We start from the raw sequence: 23,607 nt of genomic DNA, 5'->3' as shown, positions 1-23,607 counted from the left end.
AAGTGGGGGGGGAGGGTATGGGGGACTTTTGGGATAGCATTGGAAATTTAATTGAGGAAAATATGTAATAAAAAATATTAAAAATAAAAAAATAAAATAAAATAAAAATTAAAGATACTGAGGGTCTCTGTTGTCAGTTGACTTTGATTGGTTAAGTAAAGTTGCCTGCAGCCAATGGTTGGGTAAGGAGACAGAGGTGTGACTTTAGATTTCCAAGTCAAGGGAACAGGAAAGGTTTGGAGAATCACCACAACAAGATGAGGAAACAAAGAAATCAGAGCAGCCCAAGGGGCCACTTCCCTGGTTGAGTCTTAGGTAGCAAAAGTGGCCCAGCATTTGAACTGCTTAAGGCATATTAAAAAGAAGGCTCTGTGTGTGTGTGTGTGTGTGTGTGTGTGTTTCATTAGTGAATCCAAAACAGGCGAGAATCAAGTATACACCACTGGGGAGTTTAGAGCAGATTAATTTACTACCACTTCAGGATCCCTTTCCCCTAACTGAGCTGTTTTATCTATCCTCAATAGAAAAGATATTTCTAAGCCGGGCGTGGTAGCACACGCCTTTAATCCCAGCACTCAGGAGGCAGAGGCAGGCGGATTTCTGAGTTTGAGACCAGCCTGGTCTACAAAGTGAGTTCCAGGACAGCCAAGGCTATACAGAGAAACCCTGTCTGGAAAACCAAAAAAAAAAAAAAAAATATTTCTACTCTTACTACAACTTGATATGCTAAGGTTGGTCTATATCAATGGGAGGCCTTCCCTCTTCTGAGGAAAAGGGGAGGAGGGGTGGATGCGGGGCAGGATAGGGAATCAAAAGGGACTAGGAGGAAAGGAGGGAGACACTATGATTTAGATGTAAAGTACATAAATAACTATTTTTTGGAAAAATGTCCCCCAAAAAGAAAAGAAAATATTTCTCATCACACTTATCAGATTGTATTAAAAATCATTGTCTTCTTCTGTCTTACAAAACTAAAGTTTATTGAACACTAACATCTGATCTTACATTTTGATACTTTGATATGTGCTCTAGGACTTATAGTGCCTGGCACCTGATGCACAAACACTCGGAAAACACTTGCCAGATGAGGTCAATGCCAATCGAAAGTATTTACCTTCTTTCTTTGGTGAATTCTCCCCATACTTGTTCTACTTAGCAGAATAAGAAACAACTGGTTATGTGAAAGAGAACTGACAGACACAGTGTGTGGTGATCACATCTGAGGTGTTACATGCCTCTGGCCCTCTAGAATGCTCATGGTGATATTTTACAACAAACCATATTATCCCAGGATTACAGAGAAGAAAATCTCTGTAAGATTTGACAAAGAGCAAGAGCTTGAGCCAGGCAATGTGTACTGACAAGCAGTCCTGCTGAATTCCACAGAGCTGTCTCTTCCCAACCATAGCTGGAATCTGCCAGACTTCTTCCTATCTTGTATCTGTGGCATATCTCATCCAAAAGTCTGAACTGCAGAAATGATTAATATGTTTGACAACCAGGTCTATGTTATCTAAACTCTGTCTAAAAGATACTTACATAACAAAATGCTCCTTGAGAGATTTTTTTTAATTATTATAAAATTGAATTTAAGTGGGTATCAACAGATGAATGATAAACTAAACATGAAATTATCTATAGTGGGATACTGTAAAATACTTTAAAAAATAAATGAGTAACTGACACATCAGCCTGAAAATAGTATATCAGTAAGTGATGAGATCACACAGTGATCTTGTACATGAAATATCCTTAACATTTAAACTTGTAATATACCCCTGTAAAATACCAGCAGAAGGTATGTTAGTGGGGGCCAGGAATTATGGAAAGAACTCTGCAAGGAGGAAAATAGAAATGAGAGCTTGATGGGAGATTTCCTTTGGAGGCGATGAAAACATCCTGTAACTAGACAGAGATGATCATTGTACTGGCTGGGTTTGTGTCAACTTGACACGGGCTGGAGTTATCACAGAGAAAGGAGCTTCAGGTGAGGAAATGACTCCATGAGATTCAGCTATAAGGCATTTTCTCAATCAGTGATTAAGCGAAGAGGGCTCATTGTGGGTGGTACCATCCCTGGGCTGGTAGTCTTGGGTTCTATAAGAGAGCAAGCTGAGCAAGCCAGGGGAAGCAAGCCAGTAAAGAACATCCCTCCATGGCTTCTGCATCAGCTCCTGCACCCTGACCTGCTTGAGTTCCAGTCCTGACCTCCTTTGGTGATGAACAGAAAATTGGAATTGTAAGCTAAATAAACCCTTTTCTTCCCAACTTCCTTCTTGGTCATAATATTTTGTCCAGGAATAAAAACCCTGGCTAAGACAGTCATCATACAATATTCTAAATGCACTAAATCCTACCAGATAGAGATTTCAAAATGATTGACTTTGTGTTGTGTGACTCTCAGCATCAACGTTTTAAAAAGTAATAGAACATAGGCCCACTCTGCCTGAGTCATATGAATCCTGACCCTAAGTGACTTCCTGACTAAGCTCGAACTGGGTGAGAGTCGTTTCAGCCTCTTCTGGGATGTGCTCCATTCTCTTCCTCCCAGGGGTAGTCATGGTCCAGGAGGACTCCCCCCAAAGCTCCTGGTATGTGACCTTATGTGACCTTAAACAAAAGGGAAAGCATTTGTAGTCAGGTCTTCTCTGCTCATAGTGTCCTTATGATGTTCCAGTAAGATCAGTCTGTAGATATAGATTTTAAATGGCATCAGTATGAAGGTTAATGTGAATGGGAGAGCCCAAATCCACAAACAATTCCTTCCCCAGGCTTTGGGCACACTTCAGTGAACAGTTCACCACTTAAGCTCAATTTTAACATAGTGAGAATATATGTACCTATATATAACACATACATATATAATACATATATATAATATAAATGTTGTGTGTATATATATATATATATATATATATAAGCAAAACAAACTATGCTTCTCTATTCACTGTTAAGGAAGTACCTGTGAAGAGTTCAAAGCAAACAATTCACCATGGAGAGGTCATCAGTTGCCCACACCCCTCAAGGCCACAAATGTTTGTGATCCATAGGACTAGATATGACCAAAATTTCAACAGTGGATGCAGGAGAGAATAGTCCAACTTCATCAGCTCTTAACTGAAAGGAAATCTAGTGACTTACCCCACAGGTTTGATTCCTTCTGGTGAACTCAGCCTACCAAGGCAGACAGAGGCCCTTGGTGCATGGCAGAGCTGTCCTACCCCATTGCCAGCAAGGACATCTGGATGGCTTCTCACAACTGTCCATAGCTATCAAGGTCTGGTACATAAAAGAGTCATTTGTCTTGTTTGAGAATAAAGACCTCATTAAAGCAAATAGTCTCCATATATGAATCTTGTTCCTCCTTCAAAAACATATACCTCCTTAAAGCATGACAATACACTATTAAAGCTTGACTTTTAGCTATGAAGCATCTCCATCAAAATGCAAAAAACTTTACCTCAGGGAGCATGCCACAGTTAATCTTACTTGTTACCTTGGCTGAATCTAGAACCAACTGAAAGGAAATCAGTAGGGCATCCCTAGGAGAGATTTTCTTCATCAGTTTAACTAAAGTTGGAATACCAATCCTAAAGGTGGATCGCACCTTCCAGTGGTAGTTCAGATAAAGGTAAGTCCAAGAGAGAAAAACTTTGATTTTTGCCTTGTAGCCTTCATGTTGTGATGGAAAGCTCTTCTGCCCTATGGCTATTTTGCTGATGATGCTACTACCATACTTTGCTGACATTAAAACCCAATGTCCTTGGCCTTCCAACATGAACTGAAGACCAGAGATTCTTCAGGAAGCCCCTATGTTTTTAGGACTACTGAAGAATCTGCCCTCATGACTTGAACAGTTACTGTGTTTATAGCCTCTCCAGTATGACTGATCAGCCCTAGGGTCCCCTAGTATGGAACCTCTCTGGAAGAAAAATGAAGAACATAACAGTTTGTCCACATTGATAGAACATCTCTCTTCACTGTCATCCTGTTACTGCTTCAGTTCTGTGGGCTCTCATGACATGCATACTCCTTAGTCATGGGTGGCTTCCTACAACCCACAGTTCAATACCACTAACACCACGTTAGAGCTGCATTACAAACTCCTCAACTCCATTTTATGCTATTGGTTTTCATTTTTATTATTCCAAATCTAATGGGGTTGCTAGTACTGTCTTTGTTTTTGTTCTCCTAGCCCAGTCCTCTGTGATTATGATGCTGTATTCTTTGGCTTGTTCTTAAGATCCACCCCATTTTTCATGTACTGAAAAGTAAGAGACTGCCAACTAAAACTATGAAATGGCATTGTTACAAGATACGGCTTTAAGATAAGTTGAAGTATGATCCAGTTAACTACACTAACAGTTTAATGCATCTATTTTTAAAATGGCATGTGCATGTCCAGTGTTATTAAACATATACATTTGGAAATATACACCAAAAAATCATTAATAAGTTTCAAAATCTGAGCAGAATAAATGAAATTTATAGGCAAATGCCTTTTTATTTTCACTTTTTTCTTTTAAACTTTATATGTATGTAGTGCTTGTCTGTGAATTATTTTACATCAGAATATAAATACTATAAGAGTGGACACTGAATTTCTTGACCACTGAAATCCCACATCCTACAGCAGAGACTATCATTTGAGCAGCACTCAGATACACATTGATCAAAAGAATCAATTTGAAACAAGTCATGGTCCTTGAAGAAATATAAAGCCATCTGCAGAGGGTTAAATTGGGAGGGTTTGGGGAGAAGAAAAGGAGAAGCGTTACAATTATATTATAATCTTAAAAATAAAAATCAGTTTTAAGAAGCCATCAGCATTCCTAATATTCATCTACGAGCTCCTTGGTGACATGCTGTGCCATATTTGACCCCGAGTTCCTGGAACTTTGCAGAACTGATAGACCATAATAGGAGCTAGGTAAGTACTTTTGGAAAATTTGAGACCATGATATACAGAGAATTTTAGGTTCTGTAGACTGAGCCTAAAATAGTGACTTTTTAGTGGAGCTGTGAGTAATCAGACTATAGGGGAAACTTGGTTTGGCAATGTGCTAGAGATGGCAGACAAGAAAATACAGTCAGAAAAGCCACCCAGGATACACTTGTTCTTGGTGGGGGGAGGGGTTCTCTCAAGACTGTGATGGTGGGAATGAGAGGGTCGGTCTAGGGTTACACTTATAAAGAACCATGAATATTTCCCAATACAATATTAGACCCATCATAAAAATCAACATCCACATTAGACTCCAGCTCAGCAAACGTAGAACAAGATCTAAAAAGTGAATCCCTGCAAGTTAGACCACTTTAAAGCATAGAACAAGATCTAAAAAGTGAATCCCTGCGAGTTAGATCACTTTAAAGCACCTTAGACAGCCAGGTGTTCATACAGCTGAAAGAGAATCTAATAGTTTTGTCCCGATGTTCTCTTTTCAGCAAACTCCCAGGTTCTTCCCCTGGGATCTCCCCCTCTGCTCGCTTCCTTCCTCAACTTACCATAACATAGAGAAAACTGAATCCAGCTGAACTTTTAGTCTATACCGTGGAAGGGTAATGTAAACAGAAATCCTTCTGAAAGTTTTTAGTCGAAGGATATGAGAAGTGTGAGAAAAGTGTAATTCTATAATGGAAACGCACGGCTAGAGTCAAGGAGCCTCTTAGACAGATATCCATGCGACCACAAGACCTCAGCTATTCTGCAGTCAGAAAATCTCATTCCTAATATTTTCATCTGCCTTTTTTTGCAGTGTGATTTCCCCCTCACATTTGCTTTCTTCTTACACATACACATGTAAAAAAAAATGCCTCAGAATAAATATCGCCTTCACATCAGGAACTACCCGACACAGAGGGACCACTGAAAAGTCACTCTTGAAAAGAGGAGGCTGGAGACTATGTAATGGAGTCCATGTTGTCTGTGCTGACAGGAGCTAAATGGAACATGACGTCCACTGCAGGAACTAGCAAGTTAATTTTAAAGAGCACACTACAGAGAATCAGGGGACATAAACCAAGATCTATGTACAATATTACAATGTATACACACAACATTAATCGTATAAGTAACTCAATAACATTTTAGAATTCATGGATCTTTAACTCAGTTTCCATTCATAGCACATCCATCATTCCACAGATGCACTGACTGATAAAAATCTATAAATTTATTCTGGCAAGGAAACATTATCTACTTAGAAAAGTTTAAAATAAATGAACCCATGCACTCAGGAAAACTCACGGAATTCCAATCATTGATTATGCCCTTATTAAATGAAATTCTTCTTCAAAAAGATATCTCTGACCCCTCACCAGCTTAATGCTACACCTAAAGACCTTGGAAAAACAAGAACAAACAACTTCCTCAAAAAGTAAATGAATAAAGAGGAGACAGAGAGAGATCATCAGAATACCAGAATCCAATTGAAATTATATCAATATAGAAACAAACAAAAATACAATCCATTAAATAAAGAGTTGGTCCTTTGAAAAAAATAGCAAGATTGACAATCCTTTAGCCAATTTAACAGAAAAAGAGAATATACAAGTTAATAAAATGAGAAAAAGGAAAACATTACAACAGACACCAAGGAAATTAGGAAATCAAAGAGGACATACTTTAAAAGTCTGTATTCTGATAAATTGGAAAATTTAAAAGAAATGGCCATACATACACACACACACACACACACACACACTATATATATATATATATATATATATATATATATATATATATCCAAAGCTAAATCAAGATGAAATAAAGAACTTAAATAGACTCACAACTATTCTGTCAAATAATTAAGATTAACTTTGGATAGTTCCTCACAGCTTTTAATCTAGTAAAACTATAACAGCAAAGTACTGACCTAGCCTGCCTGATTTCACAGCTGCTACAAGTTTCCTACTCATGCCAACTAAATGTTGGAGCTGAGTGTACAGTTTAACTTTTATTAAGCTCTTCCTAAGAGCTATTATTTAATCTACATAAAAATATTCTGAAGGCAAACGTTTTTAATCCCTCTCACTTAGATAAATAAAACAGAGAGAGAGAGAGAGAGAGAGAGAGAGAGAGAGAGTAATTTTCCAGGGCATTCAACTTAGTGGAAAAAGTTGAAGATCAAGGATTCAAACCTACACTCTCTCACCCCTCCTCAATCTCGATTGGTAATGTCTTCCACTTCCACATCTTCCCAGGCTAATAGTGTGAAGTCATTCTATTTGTTACTCCAGTGTCTTACATTCACCCAAAGAAAGGTCCAAGTCATCAAACTCTTTGCATCAGATATCCTCATGATGATTTTCTTATAGGAAACATATAGTACAATTTGATTGTGTTTGTGCATGTATGTGATAAGTGTGCATGTGTGTAGTACATGCTCCTGTGTGCATATGTGTATGCAGTTGCACACATCCACATATGCACTTATGGGGGTAGTACATAGCCTGCTCTATCATGATCCACTCTATACCCTTGAGACAGGGCTTCCAACTAAACTTGAAGCTCAGTTTCTTGGGTAGAATAGTTGGCCAGCCAGTTGTCTCCAAGGAGTCTCATGTCTCTCTCCCCTAGCACAGGGATTACAGGCATGCAAAGTCATGCTCAGATGTTGTTTGTTTGTTTGTTTGTTTTGTATGGACGTTGGGGATTCAAATTCGAGTTTCCATGGTTGCACAGCAGGCACCCTTACCCATCAAGTCATTTCCTTGGCTTCATATTTCTCAAGAAAGTTTTAGATTTTAGTTTTTAGATTTTGATTTTATTTTTCAAGAATTGATCACAAACTCAGCTAGACTTAAATATGTGAGGAAGTACTTACTATTCCTGGGCATCCCAGGGCATGCAGGTTCTTCATCTAAACCAGCCTCCAGGTATATTCTGTGAAAGACTTTCATTTGTCTTTGAGTCAGGATTTATCAAGCACTTCCTAGCTAACTGTGCCAGGAATACAGTATCAAGTAAGATGATCACACGTCTCCTTATACATAGACTTCACTATCTACCAGAGATGCAATATCAAACAAATAAGCATACAAGTGTATAATTCTGTTATCATCTATGCAACGAAAGCAAATACAGTATGCTCATATTGCCCTAAAGAAAACTAATGCAAAATGGGGATTTGAATGTGTTCACTAACACAAAAGGAAGCATTACCTAGAGATTTACTATCAGAAGAGTTGAAGAAAACCATGGAGAGCTGAGAAGGATCATATGTGAGGGAGATTGAGGAACAATAACTGGTATGTTCATGACACAAAGAGAGCCAGGGTGGGTAGGCATAGTGTATGGGGGCCAGAAATGTAGGATGACTTTTGAATTGTAGATAGTGGCATAGGATGTTCTGAGAATGAGGGGTTATCCCATGTCCCCTGGGAAGGCACTGAGCAATGTTGGGTGGGAAAATAACATCCAAATTGAGATTTGAAGAAATATTGATTTGATTTTTTTGGGCCAGAAAGAGCCAGAAGTAAGAAAGTATGTAAACAGGGATAGTAGACAGGCTGTGTACAGGACCAAAAGTGAAGAAGTGTTATGGAACTATACTCTGGTTTGCAAGACAGACAAAGCACACCAACCATAATGGACAGCTCAAACTAAGCTCACTGAGACCTAATGGTAGAAGGTCCATCTGCTCCACAAACCCATGAATAACTGATGTGTCAGTCAACACACAGATGCTTATGTTTGCCAGGAAAAGCTAACAATTCCTTCCACATTTAAAAAAGTCTGTCTAATACCATGCTCTCTTTGCTTTGGCTTAACCATCCTGTGAACACCCAGCCCAACCTTGTACACATTCCTTTCCTTTACTTCAGACTGAGAAACCAGAATCTCTGCCAGGCGCTCGCCCAGCTCCATATGGTCTACAACTTCTCTTAATGCCCTTTTATAATAACTTAAACTGTGCTGAAGCTAGCCAAAAATGAAAAGCTAACATCTTGTATTTTGGACACAGATTCCCTATGACTTAAACATTGAATATTGGATAAAGGAAACTGAGACTGGTTCCAATTTTAGTGTTTTATTACACTGCCAAGAGATAAAACCTGACAAACTGGTGAAATGTTTAGGAGAAGGAATTTTGGCCTGAGTGAGAAGGAAATTAATCCTTATGTAACCCAGCTGTTATATAAATTATTCATTTAACTCTAGGGTGGGGACTAGAAACCCTGTCTAAATGCCTAAGATTAAATAAATTAGCATAGTCTTTAGAGTCTATTAAGTAATAAATGTTACCTGCCAGGCTGGAGTTTTTTCATAGGTAACATGAAAGATATTTCACTTTGTTTGCCATATCCTTTTTATAACATGAAAGATATTTCACTTTGTTTGCCATGTCCTTTTTGTCATAGTTCATTTTCTGCCTGGTGACAGAAGTTTCTCAGTCATTTCAGGTTGGTGCTCTAGCTCCATCCTATAAACAGTATCCTAAGAGGCTCAAGTGATACCAGTCTTCCAAATGAGAGGTAGAGAGGTATAAGTCTAATGGAGTTGATCCTCAGTCATCATCAAGGATCCACAGTGACATTTGTTGAGCCCAACTCAAGCCTGTCATCATCAACCCATAAGTCCACAGGGGATTCACTTACCACACTTACTTCATGTCACAGGGGAACCCATTTACCCCAAGTCACAGGGAACCCATTTACCACATGGGACCCCATTTACTGCATATTACAGGAAACCCTGCTTACCTCCAGCACACAGGGGACTCCATTTACCCCGTATATCAGTAGACCTTATTTACTCCATGTTGCAGGAGACCTTATTTAACCCCAGGTCACAGGGGATCCCATTTACCCCATGTCACCCCATTTACATCCATCTCAAGATCTTATCACACTTACCTCTCAGCCAACCAACTTCTCTGACCCATGATAAACCTTTATTTTTTTTGCTAAGCATGAAACTTGGGAAACTAAGTAGTATTATTACCTATGATGCTGTATCCTCCATATTTTTTTTTCATGATGCTACTGAGGAAACTTCCAGCAGCGTACAAGCTTCTATGTGCTTTCCTGTTCTGGGGAAAAAAAAAAAACCTCTACTAAACCTTCAAAGAAGAGCTAATACCAATACTCCTCAAACTATCCCATGAAATAGAAACAGGAGGAACACTACCTAATTCAGTCTATGAAGCCACAGGTACTCAGATACGTAAACCACACAAAGGCACAACACAGAAAGAGAACTTCGGACCAATCTCACTTATGAATACTGATGCAGAAAATACTCAATAAAATGTTTTCAAACTGAATCCAAGAACGCATCAAAAGCATCATTCACTCTGATCAAGTAGGTTTCATCCCAGGGATGCAGGGATGGTTCAATATGTGAAAATTCATCAACATAATACACTCTAGAAACAAACTCACAAAGCCACATGATCATTTCAATAGATGCTGAAAGATCCTTTTACAAAATATAACACCTCTTTATGTTAAAAGTCTTGAATCACAAAAGAACTCACACAATATGTACTCACTGATAAGTGGATATTAGTCCAGAAACTTAGAATACCCAAGATATAAGATACAATTTGCAAAACACAGGAAACTCAAGAAGAATGAAGACCAAAGTGTGGACATTTTGGCCCTTCTTAGAATTGGGAACAAAACACCCATGGAAGGAGTTACAGAGACAAAGTTTGGAGCTGAGACGAAAGAATGGACCATCTAGAAACTGTCATATCCGGGGATCCATCCCATAATCAGCTTCCAAATGCTAACACCATTGCATACACTAGCAAGATTTTGCTGAAAGGACCCAGATATAGCTGTCTCTTGTGAGACTATGCCAGGGCCTAGCAAACACAGAAGTAGATGCTCACAGTCAGCTATTGGATGGATCAGAGGGCCTCCAATGGAGGAGCTAGAGGAAATACCCAAGGAGCTAAAGGGATCTGCTACCCTATAGGTGGAACAACAATATGAACTAACCAGTACCCCCTGGAGCTTGTGTCTCTAGCTACATATGTATCAGCAGATGGCCTAGTCGGCCATCAGTGGAAAGAGAGGCCCATTGGTCATGCAAGCTTTATCTGCCTCAGTACAGGGGAACACCAGGGCCAAGAAGTGGGAATGGGTGGGTGGGGGAGCATGTGGGTGACTTTTGGGGTAGCATTGGAAATGTAAATGAAATAAATACCTAATTAAAAAAAAGTCTTGAAGAGATCAGGAATTCATGGCACATACCTGAGCATAATAAAATCAGTATATAGCAAACCAACAGCCAACATCAAATTAAATGGAAAGAAACTAAAAGCAATCCCACTGAAATCTGAGACAAGACAAGGTTTCCCACTCTCTCCTTATCTATTCAATATAGTACTTGAAGTTCTAGCCCAAGCAATTAGACAACAAAAGTAGATCAAGGGGATAGAAAGGAAGAAATCAAAGGGTCACTATTTGAAGATGGTATGGTAATAAACATAACCCCCAAAACTCCAACAAAGAACTCCTACAGCTGATAAACAACTTCAGCAAAGTGGTTGGATATTAAATTAACTCAAACAAATCGGTAGCCTTCCTTTACACAAATGATAAACAGGATGAGAATAAAATTATGGAAACAACACCCTTCACAACAGCCAAAAATAGTACAAAATATCTTACTGTAATTCTTACCAAGCAAGTGAAATATCTATCCAACAAGAACTTCAAATTCCTGAAAAAATAAATCAAAGATCTCAGAAGATGGAAATATCTACCATGTTCATGATTGGTAGAATTAATATAGTGAAAATGGCCATCTTACTAAAAGCAATCTACAGATCCAATTCAATCCTCATCAAGATTCCAACACAATTCTTCACAGACGTGGAAAGAGCAATTCCCAACTTCATATGAAAACAAACCAAAAACTCAGGATAGCCAAAACAATTCTCAACAATAAAAGAACTTCTGGAGGAATCACTGTCCCTGACCTCAACATGTACTACAAGGCAATAGCAATAAAAACCAAATGGTATTGGTAAAGAAATAGGCATGTCAATTAATGGAATAGAATCAAAGACCCAGAAGTAAACCCACACACCTATGAACACTTGATCTTTGATGAGGAAGCCAAAAACATACAGTGGAAAAAAGAAAGCAGCCTCAATAAATGGTGCTGGTCTAACTGGCAGTCTGTATGTAGGAGAATGAAAATAGATCCATAATTATCACCCTGCACAAAGCTCAAGTCCAAGATATACTGAATCTAATAGAAGAGAAAATGGGAAAGAGCCACAAACTTATTGGCATGGGGGGAAATTCCCTGAACAGAACACCAAAGGCTTAGGCTCTAAGCTCAACAATCAATAAATGGGACCTCATGAAACTGAAAAGCTTCTGTAAGGCAAAAGGCACCATCAATAGGATATATCAGCAACCTACAGATTGTAAAAAAAAAAAAAATCATTAACCCCAATTCTGATAGAGGGCTAGTATTCAAAATATATAAAGAATTCAAGAAGTTAACTTCTAAAAACCCAAATAATCGAGTTTTTAAAAATGGGGTATAGAAATAAGCAGCCTTGAGAGATGGGAGGTAGGGAGACCCTTTAGAAAGTACCAGAGACCTGGGAGGTGAGAGACTCTCAGTACTCAAAGGGAGGGATCTTAGCCAAAATACCCAACACTGGGGAAAGGGAACTTGAAGAGTCAACCTCCAGTAGATAGACAGGGCCTCAAATGGAGAACAGAGTTACTAAACCACAGTCAAAATTTCTGATTCAGAACTGTTCCTGTCTAAAAGAATTGCAGGGGCAAAAATGGAGAAGAGACTGAAGGAAAGGTGGTCTAATGATGGGCTCAACTTGGGATCCATCTCATGGGAGGGGCACCAAGGCCTGGCACTATTACTGATACTATGATGTGCTTACAGAGGAGAACCTGGCATGACTGTCCTCTGAGAGACCCTACCAGCAGCTAACTGAGACACACACAGATACTTAGACTGAACTGAAGCCAGGGATTTCTATGTTGAATTAGGAGAAAGATCAAAGATGCTGAAGGGGAGAGTGACCCCATAGAAAGACCAGCAATCTCAACTTACCCAGATCCCAGGGAGCACCCAGAGACTGAGTCACCAACTAGGAACATACATGGGCCAGTATGAGGCTCCTGGCACAAATATAGCAGAGATCTGTCTGGTCAGGCCTTAGTTGGAGAAGATGAGCTTAATCCTGGAGAGACTTGAGGCCCCAGGGGAGAGGGAGGTCTGTTGGGGAGGACCATCCTCTTGGAGGCAAGTAGGAGGAGGGATGGAATGAGGAATTGTGGCAGAGGAGACTGAAGCGGGAGATGAGGGGGTAACAACTGGAATGTAAATTTAAAATGATCAGAGGAAGAAAAATGGAAGCAGGACTAAGCTCTCTCTGCAACAAAATCTGCAGAGCCTTCGGGCGCAGCTGTCCTTCAAGCAAACATTGCAGTGCAGCAGCCTGAACCCAAATCTTGTTTCTCTCTCCTCTATGGGTGCTAAGCCTGATTGTCACGAGTTACAAAATACAAGGCTACTCTTTTGTACCTATTGTTTGTGCCTGCAGCCCAAATTTTAACCAGTTTTTTATGCTTATCCTGGTGTTCCTTCCCTATGGTTGCTAAGCCATAGCAGTTTGATAAGAAATACTGATGTTACAGGAAACACTAAATACAAAAAAAAAATCACATAATGTATCAAATTTTTGTCCCAGTATATATTTGTCCTTATAGGCTACCTTAGCTTGATGGGTTTGTTAATACAAAGAAGTCTTATGAAGTAGTGATCAAGCATTGAGGTTATAAAGACAGTTAAGTTGGGTTCAAATGCAAGCTTCATCATGTCACACCTATAATCTGGGGAGAGTGGTTTTATCTTCAGTGCCTCAGTTTCCCCATCAGCATCATCAGGCTGACAGTACAGTTCCTTCTTCCCAGTGTCTCTTTTGTGTTCAATAAGATGGAAAAATGTGAACTATCCAGAACACACATAGTAAATGCATTGTGAGTGTTAGCTGCTATGGCTGCGATGTAGCTATGCACTTCTCCTAGGGTATTGCTGGGTTCGGTTGCTAAACCTGGAAGTTGGTCTATAAGGATTGGGCAAGGCAAACCACTTTGTCCATCCCAAAGGAAAATGAGTTTTGACCCATGCAATGATATTCACATGTCTATTCTTAATGAGCAGAGTCAAATGAGTTGATAAAACATAGTGAGTTGATAAAACATAGCCCCTCATACATTCAAGCTTTACTAAGTATATCTTATCCTCAGTGTCTACTTACATGAGATCCTTCACTGGATGTTGGGGTACAGTTCCGGATTCATGGTCCTCACCATCTCGTAGGGGAGGGCAGACACATAAGCAAACTGAAAAATGAACAAATGGCCCTGATAGATTTCCAGGGTTCATAGTGTGTAATTGCAGACACTAGCTTGATCATGGGCTATGCATGGTAGGGGAAGAGATACAGGGTTACACTTGATCAGGGGTTTATGCTAAAAAATAATAAGACTCTGTAAATTGCAAAAAAAAATATTTTAAAAATTTTTTATTTTACTGGAAAAAAATTCCAATGTAGATATGATTTAGTGGGAAGGATAAAGGAACACTATTCTTAGAAAGAGTAGATTGTACAGGTGACAGTAGAATCTAAACATTCACTAATGAATACTTGGTAAAGCTTGTGATCCAGTGTCAGTTATTAGCATTAAGTACTATCTAATTTGCTAATGAATGGCAGTTCAGTTAGTGTAAATTATCTGTGCTGAATGTGTTTTCAATATTGAGTTGCTTTGAAATCAGCCTCCTATGAGCTACAGTTGGCTTTAGTAAACCAGAAAAGATATCAATCTTGTAGGAATGATATCTACAATGATGTGGTATGAGAATCAATGTTATTATTTTGAATAAAAAAAAAACTTAGATTCTGAGTGAACGGTCCCACCCACTATTGCAGATCCACAAAATCACAGACCAGTTCTTTATGCTTTTGCTGTCTATGGTCTATGATTTCCTCAACCAACCAAATACTTGCTACATAAATAAAAAAAGACTCCAGAGAAGTTCTCTAGATTACCACTCAGTACAAGCTAGTATCTGCCAGTCCAATTAAATCTCCAGAGAATCCTCACCTGGTATAATCCTCCCTCGGGTCCTTGGGAGACCCAAGACCCAGTTTCCAACCCAGCTTTTCATGGATGGATCAAAACTGGATCTCAGATTCAGGAGCAAAGAGGCACATTTTATGAAGGGTTTCAACTCACAATACTATCGAGCATCTATCAACTGTCAAGCATTATCAACTGAAGACACTGAAGTGAATACAATTCTTAAACATTCATTGCCCATTTGATCCTGGAAGAAGATAGAGAAATAACAGAAAACAAGAATTAAGTAAGCAGGTGGTCATGGTGACTGATGGTAAGCAGGAACCATGGAGAACAAAGCAAGAAAAGAGGAAAGGATATACAAACAGGATTGAGTTATGTCAATGCAGTCGCTTCCCTATGTGTATCTAATCTGTAAGAGCAGAAAGAATCAATTCAGTGTTGGATGCACAGCAGGAAGCCTGGTTTTCTTCTCAGTCCAGGAATCCCTTTATTTCCCCCAGGAGGCCACGATGAAAAAAGAACTTGTATTTTTGGAACGTGGGTCTCTGGCTTCTACCAGAAAATGTTGCTTGGCTAAAGATCTTTACCATCTACCTTAAGAAAAGCAGTGGTGTCCGGGAACAACAGAAAGCTTGAAGGTTATAAGATTTTCGTGAACGGGTGTGACGATTGCTCAGATTCCTTGCTTCAGGCCGTGGATCTCAAACCTGCCTATGGCTGCCACCCTTTAATATAGTTCCTCACATTTCCATGACCCCAAGCATGAAATTATTTTGTTGCTACTTCATAACTATAATTTTGCTACCGTACTGAATCTTAATGTAGATATCTGGTATGCAGGATATCTGAAATGCTAGCTCCAAAGAGGGCCATGACCCACAGATTGGGACCCTCTAGCTTAGGGCGTCCAGTTACTATGCCAACCATCCTCCTGTGAGGAAGATTTGAATGGTCGCCCTGGCCTGAGTTGCTTTCCTGTGTAGCAAATGCCATATGCCGGGCTCTGTACTGTGCTTGGGAACTTCCTACCCATGTAATTTTATGGCTATATCAAACCCAGGGAAAGTCACGAGAAGACAGCATTTTGTGAGCAAATATTCCTGTCATGCTTCAGGGTCCACTTAGTTCTTATTAGGCCTATATTCATGCACCCCAAGATCAGGAAGTTTGTTTTATGGTTTTAAATTTCTCATTTACTATCTCACGTGACAGGTTTTGTTACTCAGTTATCGACTCAGTAAGCTGTAAACTGACCTTTAGTTGCTACTGGCACTGTGAAACCTCAGTTCTTTCAGAATGCTACAAGAATGTTGTGAGTTCCTTAGCTTTATACTGTGGGCTTTGCTGTTCCTGTTAATGACGTTCATCCCCTTCCTTAGCACTTTAGCCTCAGTCTCACCCCACACCGCAGGCATAGTCAACAACAAAACTTATACAAATCTTCAGGCATAGTCAGCAACGAAACTTATACAGATCTTCACACAATCCTGGGTAAACATCAGACATTGGCTTTGTCACACTTCTGGAAACTAAGAGTCTAAGATAAATCTGATAATATCTAGTTTCTCCCTGGGGTTTCTGTCCTTGGCTTCTAGGTGGATCCCATCCTCTGAAAGGGTCTGTGTCTTAATCTCTCTTCTCATATGGACCTCCACAGAATTGGCTGCATCCAAATAACATCATTTTACCTTAATTAACTCTTGAAAGAGCCTACCTGTAAACATACTTACAGTTTGTGTTCCTGGGGGTTGGTAAGAATTGAGGTGGAAGAGGACTCAGCTCATAAGTACTTCGTTTCCATCACACCTCATCTTCCACAGGACTGGGACTCACTCCCTTTTCTTCATATGTTCATTTATTTTTTCCAGATCTTTTATCTTTCACCACGGCCACCCCTACAATAAAGACCACAGTCACAGAATTCACTTAAGGAAACAGAAAGGTTGCTTGGTATAATTCACATTATTTTGATAAGCTGTCACATGCTCTTTAAACTCCCTGAGAAGCTGGCTCTAGCAAGGAAGTGGCCTTCTGACTTCAGTCTCAAAAATGTTTATTATGTCAGGTGTCTTTCAAGAGCCTTTGTCCAGCGACAAGCTGGCTGCTCTAATGTTATGATGGAGCAGGAAGAGAACAGAGAACAGCTCAAGAGTGAAACCTTGTGTACTTGAGTACAGTTACAGAGTGCACTATTACCACCAGAGGTTACTACTGTTATATTGTGGGATCATGATTTTAAAATCCCTATGGTAGAAACAAAAGGCCAGAAGTTCAGCCAAGGCCAGCTCCATCCATGGAGGGTATCTTAGTTAAGGTTTCATTGCTATGAAGAGACACTATGACCAAGCCAACTCTTTGTTTGTTTGTTTGTTTGTTTGTTTGTTTGTTTGTTTGTTTTTCGAGACAGGGTTTCTCTGTGTAGCCTTGGCTGTCCTGGAACTCACTTTGTAGACCAGGCTGGCTTCGAACTCAGAAATCCGCCTGCCTCTGCCTTCCAAGTGCTGGGATTAAAGGCGCCAAGCCAACTCTTATAAAGGATAATGTTTAATTGGAGCTGGCTTACAGTTTAAGAGGTTCAGTCCATTATCATCATGGAGGGAAGCATGGCAGTGTGCATTATCATCATGGAGGGAAGCATGGCAGACCATGGTGCTGGAGAAGCCCAAAGTTATATATCTTGATCTACAGGCATCAGAAGAGGACTCAGTCTTGACCAGGCAGCCTGGAGGAGGCTCTCTTCCACACTGGGTGGAGCTTAAGCATCAACTTTAAAGCCCACCCCCCACAGTGATGAACTTGCTCCAATAAGGCCACACCTACAAGTAGTGCCACTTCCCATGGGCTAGGCATATTCAAACCACCACAGAGAGAAAGCTGTATTAAAAACAGCTGACAGTGGGGAGGGAGGGAGAGACCTGGAAAGGAAAGTGGACGGGTAGGGGGAGTGCGGAGGAAAGGGAAACCTGATCTGGTATTGAGTGAGGGAAAAGGACTGAAGCCCTGAGGGCCAGCAGAAAGAATGGAAACAGGCAACCTTGGAAGATAGGAGGTTGGGGGCACCCTCCCTAATGCACCAGAGACCTGGGAGGTGAGAGACTCTCAGGACTCAAAGGGAGAGACCTTGGGTGAAATGCCTGACAGTAAGGAGCGGGAACTTATATAGAGTCCACCTCCAGCAGGAATATAGGACATCAGTGAGGGATGGGGTTTCTATCCCACAGTCACAACTCTGACTATAATTGTTCCTGTCTGAAAGAATTACAGGGATGAAAATGGAAAGGAGTGTGAAGAAAAGAAGGTCCAGCGACATGCCCAAAGTGGGACCCAGCTCAAAGGGAGGTCCCAAAGGCCTGACACTATTACTGAGCCTATGGAGTGCTCACAAAAAGGGGTCTATCATGACTGCCCTTCAAGGGACCCAACAAGCAGCTGAAAGAGTCAGATGCAGATATTTGCACCCAACCAATGGACAGAAGCAGCTGATCCCTGTTGTTGAATTAGGGAAGGCTGAAAGAAGCTGAGGAGAAGGGCAGCCCTGTAGGAGGACCAGCCGTCTCAATTAATCTGTCCCCCTCCCCAGAGATCTCTCAAACACTGGACCACCAAACAGGCAGCATACACAGCTGATATGAGGCCCCCAACACACATACAGTGGAGGACTACCAGGTCTGTGTTCATTCAGAAATAATGCACCTAACCCTCAAGAGACTGGAGGCCCCAGGGAGTTTAGAGGTCAGGTGGGGTGGAGGTGAGGATATCCACATGGAGACAGGGGTGGGGAGGAGGTATGGGATATGGAACAGTTGGAGGGTGGAGGGTGGAATAAAATATGGAGTGTAAAAAATTAATAAAAAAAAGAAAACAGCTGACTTCCTTAGTCCCCCTCCCCACATAAACCCCCCACACACCCGGTTCCTCTCTGCTGGTAGTATTAAGCTTCTGGCTGAACGAGGGCCATCTCTTCAGGCAGCTGTTAACATCTGATTGATGATGGTTGCTCTCTATCTGCTACTTGGTATTTATTCTTGTATTTGTACTCCCTATATACTTACCAAACCGGTTGAGAGCACTGTTTTTAAAAGTCTACGTGTCCCATTGTGTTCTGCCTTGCTAGCAGATGAGCCTGACACCTATCCAACTGAAGTGGCTTGCAGGAGATTTGTAGCTAGCTAACAGAGTTAAATCTTTGGCTGCAATCTAGTAAGCCATTGCTCATCCCATTTAGCATTTAGCAGTTGTTGATTTTGTCTGGCCTAGTATCTTCCCCAGTCTGATTGCTGAGTGATAAAGAACAGCAGAGTATTACTACATTCTAGATTTCTAATGGATGATCAATATTGGAACTATGATTTATGTAAGCCAGAAAGTTAGAAACCATAAGAGTTTTTGCTTTGATACTCTGTAACAGTATCACCAGGGAATGAGCATAAATATTAAGCATCTACAAGTCTACTCTCTGAATATATAATATAGCCAGATATAAGTTAAAAAAACAAGCATCTGGGACCAAGGTAGAAACAACTACATCTAAGCATTTCCTGTACCCTGGTGCATTTCCCAACCTCCACTTAATGTTTTGCTCTGAGTCTCTGCATTTGTGTCTATCAGTTGCTGAGTGAAGCCTCTCTATTGACAGTTATGCTAGGCTGTAAGTATAGCAGAATAGCATTAATAATGTCAGGGGTGGGCTCCCTCTCATGGCATGGGTCTGAAATTGAGCCAGTCATTGGTTGGCCCTTCCCTCAAATTCTGCCCCATCTGTTACCCTCCACATCTTGTAAGGAGGACAAATTGTGGGTGAGTTGGTGTCAAGCTCCTTCCATTGGAAGTCTTGTCTGGTTACAGGAGATGGCCGGTTCAGGGTCCATATCCCCCATTGCTAGGAGTCTTACCAAGGGTCACTCTCATAGATTTCTGAGAGTTTCCACTATGCTAGGTTTCTAGCTCCTCCCAGAGAAGATGTTTCCACTCACCCTCAAGTCGGGTCAAGGACACCACAAGAAAACATACAGAATCAACTAACTTGGGCCCTTAGGGGCCCATAGAGGCTTAACTGCCAACCATAGAATAGACCTGGGCCCTCTACAAATATGTAACAGTTGTGCAGCTGGGACTTCATGTGGGACTCCTATAGTGGGAGCAGAGGCTGTCTTTTGACTGCGTTGCCTGCCTTTGGATCCCTTCCCCCCAAGTGGGCTGCCTTGTCTAGCCTCAAAAGGAGAAGATGCTCCTAGCATCTTATTGCCACTTAATATGATAAGGCTGATTAATGTCCATTGGAGGTCATCCCTCTTCTGAGGAGAAGGGAGGAGGGTTGGATGAAGGAGAAGGTAAAGTGAAAGGGAGGGACTGGCTATTTAATTTAAAAAACATACCATTAATAAAATGATAACATGTTGTAATTTAATGTAATTAGGGACTTTTAATGGTGTAATTTTACTAGAGTGTACTAACCAATAACCCCATCCCCCAGAGCTCGTGACTCTAGCTGCATATGAATCAGAAGATGGCCTAGTCGGCCATCAGTGGAAAGAGAGGCCCATTGGTCATGCAAACTTTATATGCCTCAGTACAGGGGAATGCCAGGGCCAAGAAGTGGGAGTGGGTGGGTGGGGGAGCCTGTGGGGACTTTTGGGATAGCATTGGAAATGTAAATGAAATAAATACCCAATAAAAAAAAATCTAAAAAAAAAAAATCAATGTAGATTGGGCTTTTAAACTACTGTGCAGAGGAGCACAAGGGGTGGGCTTCCTTCTGGAATGGTAACTGCAAGAAAGCAGGGACAGTCCTGAGCCCAGCAAGAAGAATCCCTTAATCCAAATGCAAGTGGGTCTTGATCCTCTGTCACGAGGAAGCTGTCAATTTTAGGACTAAGCAGGTTACTGAAAGTTCTGTGTATAGATTGAGTTTATGGGAAATACATCACTATTGTGTCTGCAGATAAAACCAACAAGATGGTTTTCTGGTAACTTCCAGTTTCCTGCATAAATTTCATATCCATCTGCCTATTCATCTCATTCTTTTAGTCCATGCCTGTCACTTATTAGCAAGCTGGGATATAAAGGTTCCTATTAGAAACAAAATGTTCTGGGCTCTGTTTAGAGTCACTTCCCAAGCTTGGTTATCTCCTAAGTTAAGATGCTGTGATCATTTATTTATCTCAACAAAAGAATGCAAGAGAATGGGAAACAGAACAATGGTATTTAATGAAGTTTCTTAAAATTAAGTGAGCTTGACTGAGGACAAACAGCTAAAACTGTGTTCAGCACAGGGTTGCTGAATACTGACCATAAAACAAGTCACTCAGCAAGAACCTACTGATAAACAGGACGGCATGCCAGGTGTTGAAAATCTAAGTGAAGATATAAGACGTGACTCCTCCACTCTTCAAAAACCTATTGCCTATTTTTAGGGTTGTTTATGCAGGCTTAACAATAACTAAAGTGTTGATAATGAGTAGACTGAAAACTCAGATGTCAAAAGTTATGTCTACTCATAAGCCTGATTCTTAGGCATGAAAACCTGGAGATAATATCACAGCTTCCATCATCAGAAGCTGAGTTGCACGCTGAAACATGGTGCTTTTTGTCCTCAAATAAACAGATCAAAGAACAGCTGAATTTCTTCCAGTTCCTTCAGAAGCCAAGCCAAAAAATCAAGTTTACAAATATACAATGTAACAGGACTTACATAAACCATGGCCCTCTGTTCCTCAAGTCAACGTGATTAATCAATAGTGAAGCACGCAATAACAGCTAGCATAGCAAGAACAGCTAGCATAGCAAGAACAGCTAGCATAGCATTTTTATTCCAACACACAGCATTTTCACGAATTCTCAACTTTTTAAGGTAGTTTCAAACTACTTCATCTTTTAGGTGATAGCCTGTCTACATGGTTTTGAAACTCCTTCTGAGTCAAAAAGATGATAAATCTCCTCCCTCTGATGGCAGCCTAGGGTTGGGAGAAATAGTAAAATGGACCAACAACTCAGCTTTATGTTTGAAACATGAAATACCGTTGTCAGACAATTAGGAGTAAAACTGGAAAATAATTTGGAGAGTAGACAATTATTCACTAAACTAATATATAGAAATACACTGGTGTGTGCATGCGCATACCTCCTTCAGTGCTTTGACACATAACATGTGTTCATGAAATATCTATTGAACTAGTAGGCCACAAATTGAATAAATCAGTTAAGGTCCATTTTCTTTCTAAACATAAAAATATAGTTAATCTATAAAGAGTTCTCAGAGACAGCAAAACTTCTTCACTAGAATACTTGGAAATCAGTAGCCATAGGTGGATTGTTTATTATTTTTCTTAATAACGGGCAAGCAAAATCGTCATTAATCAACAACTATATTCCAGGATGGATAAATATCCAGAAATTCCAAGAACAGGCCAGTAAGACAAACAACTTTCAAGTCCAACTTGTCTAGTAGTATTAATAAGAAATTTAATGTTAACTTTGAATTCTACAATTATATGTATCAAGATGAAAAGTGACTTTTTAATTGTCAGTTTGACTCTCAAGCTAACATTAGCTAAAAGGGTCCAGCTTTGCTTTCTGTTAGCCTTAAGGAATGTCCCTGGCTTCACTGTTGGGTTCTATGTATAGATTTTAGGAACAGAGCAGCCAAGTGCTCTAATACCAGTTTCAGCTCAGATGATCTGGGAAAAGGAATGGAACCCAGGAGTTTATCTTGGCCCCTACTTCCACCTTCCAATGAAGACAAGAAATCACCTTCATCACAATGAAAGCCTTCTCAATGTAGGCCGTTGCTCAGAACTGCTCTGGTGATGGCCGCCGTTCTGGTGCCAGCTCAGGAACAGTTGTGGAAGCTTTAGGTGAGAACTCAAAGAGTTATAGATTCCCATTTGGTTCTTGTTTGAGAGGTAACGTTTGCAGTGTGAGAACTAATGGTCATTCCCCTTGGCAACAGATGTTGAGTGAAGGAAGCTCACAGTCCGTGTGGTTGGATCCCAGGAAAATGCAGTATTGCTCAACAGAGTACTCTATGGTCAAAACTCAGTGATTCACAGCCAGATCTTTTCTAAACCTCGTGTTCAAATTTTCACTGGTATGTCAGCTCTGGAATGAAATGCTTCCATTCCATTAGTCTTATCATCTAAGTTCTAGAACATTCTGTTTTATTTTTTCCCAGTGAGAATAGTTTTGTGCCTGTTTTATGCTCTGTTTATTTAACTGTCATTCCTTCTTGGCTCTTTCATTCATTCGCATACAGGTCCCCTACTCAACAGGACAAAGCATATTGACAACTTGGTGAATACATGCATCCAAATTGTTCTCCTTCACAAAAAAAAAAAATTATCAAACACTGAATAAATGTACCAATATGTGCTTGGGTACACATTTAAAAGAATTTTTAATCATTATTTATTTTTTGAGTTAAATTGTAATAGCAATTTGTTCACAGTTTCAACCTCCAGTTGAAGTTAAAAGCTCAGACAGAGTACAGAATTCTAAAATTTACTGTTAAATATGAGTAAGCAG

At 40.2% G+C, this 23,607-nt stretch overlaps 1 long non-coding RNA gene across 5 annotated transcripts in view; it reads right to left on the bottom strand.

Moving 5' to 3' along the window:
• Positions 1 to 23,397, bottom strand: part of LOC110301903 — a 47,746-nt gene extending 24,349 nt beyond the window's left edge. Inside the window, exons 1-4 of one of the 5 annotated variants that reach the window (XR_003835437.1) lie at positions 22,837 to 23,397; positions 16,818 to 16,982; positions 15,109 to 15,331; positions 14,259 to 14,343 (exon numbers count right to left, since the gene is read on the bottom strand). This is a non-coding gene — a long non-coding RNA (uncharacterized LOC110301903). Of the gene's footprint in view, positions 1 to 9,946; positions 10,035 to 14,258; positions 14,344 to 15,108; positions 15,332 to 16,817; positions 16,983 to 22,836 lie in introns of all 5 variants that reach the window. The other 4 variants (XR_003835450.1, XR_003835435.1, XR_003835458.1 and 1 more) reach the window with 4 other exon arrangements.
• Between the last annotated feature and the right edge of the window lie 210 nt (positions 23,398 to 23,607).

This window comes from Mus caroli, chromosome 1, assembly GCF_900094665.2.
Source record: "Mus caroli chromosome 1, CAROLI_EIJ_v1.1, whole genome shotgun sequence".
NCBI classification, from domain to species: domain Eukaryota; kingdom Metazoa; phylum Chordata; class Mammalia; order Rodentia; family Muridae; genus Mus; species Mus caroli.
Note: the sequence above shows the minus strand (reverse complement) of the source record. Positions and strands in the feature narration are given on the sequence as shown.